The following is a 1906-nucleotide window of genomic DNA, read 5'->3' as shown; positions in this document are numbered from 1 at the left end:
AAAAAAAAAAAAAAAAAAAAAAATTGTATTATGCCTTTAAATCCCAGCACTTTGGGAGACCAAGGTAGGATGATCACTTGAGCCCAGGAGGTTGAGGCCAGCCTGGGCAACACAGTGAGACCTCGTCTACGAAAAATAAACAAAATAAGCTGAGTATGGTGGTATGTGCTTATAGTCTCAGCTACTTTAGAGGCTGAGGAGGGGGATCACTTGCACTCAGGAGTGTGACGCTGGAGTAAGCTACGATCACACCACTGTACTCCTCCAGCCTGAGCGACAGAGTGAGACCCTCACTTTTAAAAAAGGAAAAAAAATAGCTTTGTGCAGTGGCAGTATCATAGCCAATGAGGTTTATTGGAGGCGAAATTACTGCTAACTGAAAACTTTTCCCCCAATACCCCGCCATGACGACTTGAAATATAGTCAGCATTGGCAATTTTTGGCAGTCTCTATGGGGACTGAATTAAAAAAAAAGAAAGAAAAAAGAAAAAACCATTCTCAACTTGTGAGCTGAGGTTTGCCAACCCCTGGTCTAAGTTACTACTGGTTAATGAGACAATAAACACCTGCCCGATGGTGAGACCACAGGTTAAAAACATTTTTGGCAGGGAGAGAGGGATATCTGAATCTCTGCAGAGCATGCTGTGAAAATAACTCACACAGTCTCATCCACAGACTGGTGGAGGATCAAGTTTTCTGACCCCTGGCCTGAAGCAATACTTGGCATAGAGCAGTTGCTAAGTAATTAAAACAATTGCAAGAATACATGAAATTTGAGCATCATAGGAAATGCTAGTCCCATTTTAGGTGTGAATGCAAAAGCTTAGAGCTGCAAAGGGACGTAGAATCTTGACCATTCCCAAGTCAGAGGAGGCTGAGTTTGAGGGATGAGGTTGAGTGCTCACCTTCCTCTCCAGGCAGCAGAGCTGGCTGATGAAGGTGGGATTCTGTCACTTCCTGGCTGTGTGATCTTAGGCAAGTTTTTTCACCTCTCTGAGCCAATTGCCTCGACTTGAGGATCTTAGTTACCCCCCATAAGGATGTTGGGAAAACATGAGACAGTGGTGGCCACAGTGCATGTCACATCTGGCCAAACTCCGGTGGGTGCCCTGCACATAGCAGCTGCTAGCATGATTAACCCCTCCCTTGCCAGAGGATTTGCAAGGTGTTGGAAATTTTTGTGCCGTAAATGGCTCAGGAAACTGGCAATTGGGCTGGGAGCTGGCCTTGCTCTTATTTAGTGCCAGTGCCCTGCCCACCCCTGCCAGTGTCTGTCCCAAGTTAGGGGACCTCACCAGCAGCTACCGGTAGCTGCGGTTTACTCTGATGCACTGGGGTCAGCTCCAGCCTGCGAGTTCCCCCTCCCTCCCTCTGCCCTGCAATGACATGGTTGGAGACCATTATTTTACAGGAAACTCTTAGAACTTACAGAATCTTTTACAAGGCAAATTGATGCCCAGTTGAAGGATCCTGTAGGTGCTAAGGTTTAAAATTTGGGACTTACCTCCTAAGCATTCACTGAGTCATTTCATTAATAATCACCTGGTGAGGGCTTGATTTAAGTCATCCAGGCTTCTAGGCTGGTCAGTGGAATAGCAGACAAACATCGAAGAAGCTCCCCAGACTTTCCTCCTAGTGGGGGATGCCGAAGACATCAGGCGGGAGGGAAGTTTCTAGCACACTTAGTACCATGATGCAAGTAAAATGAGGACTTGGGATGGAGAGACAGTGGTGGAAGATATGGCAGGGAGTCCCTTAGCAAGAGTGGTCTGCAAAGGCTTCTCAAAAGAGGGGGCATTTCTTTTTTCTTTTCTTTTTTTTTTTGAGACGGAGTTTCACTCATGTTACCCAGGCTGGAGTGCAATGGCGCGATCTCGGCTCACCGCAACCTCCGCCTCCTGGGTTC

At 46.8% G+C, this 1906-nt stretch overlaps 1 non-coding gene across 1 annotated transcript; it reads left to right on the top strand.

Annotated features, from left to right (window-relative positions):
• Positions 1-315: 315 nt before the first annotated feature.
• Positions 316-458, top strand: LOC119472420. Its single transcript, XR_005201574.1, has one exon. It is a non-coding gene; the product is annotated as a U4 spliceosomal RNA (small nuclear RNA).
• Positions 459-1906: the final 1448 nt, after the last annotated feature.

This window comes from Cebus imitator, unplaced genomic scaffold, assembly GCF_001604975.1.
Source record: "Cebus imitator isolate Cc_AM_T3 unplaced genomic scaffold, Cebus_imitator-1.0 Scaffold99, whole genome shotgun sequence".
Lineage (NCBI taxonomy): Eukaryota > Metazoa > Chordata > Mammalia > Primates > Cebidae > Cebus > Cebus imitator.
This window is presented reverse-complemented; position numbering and strand designations above follow the sequence as displayed.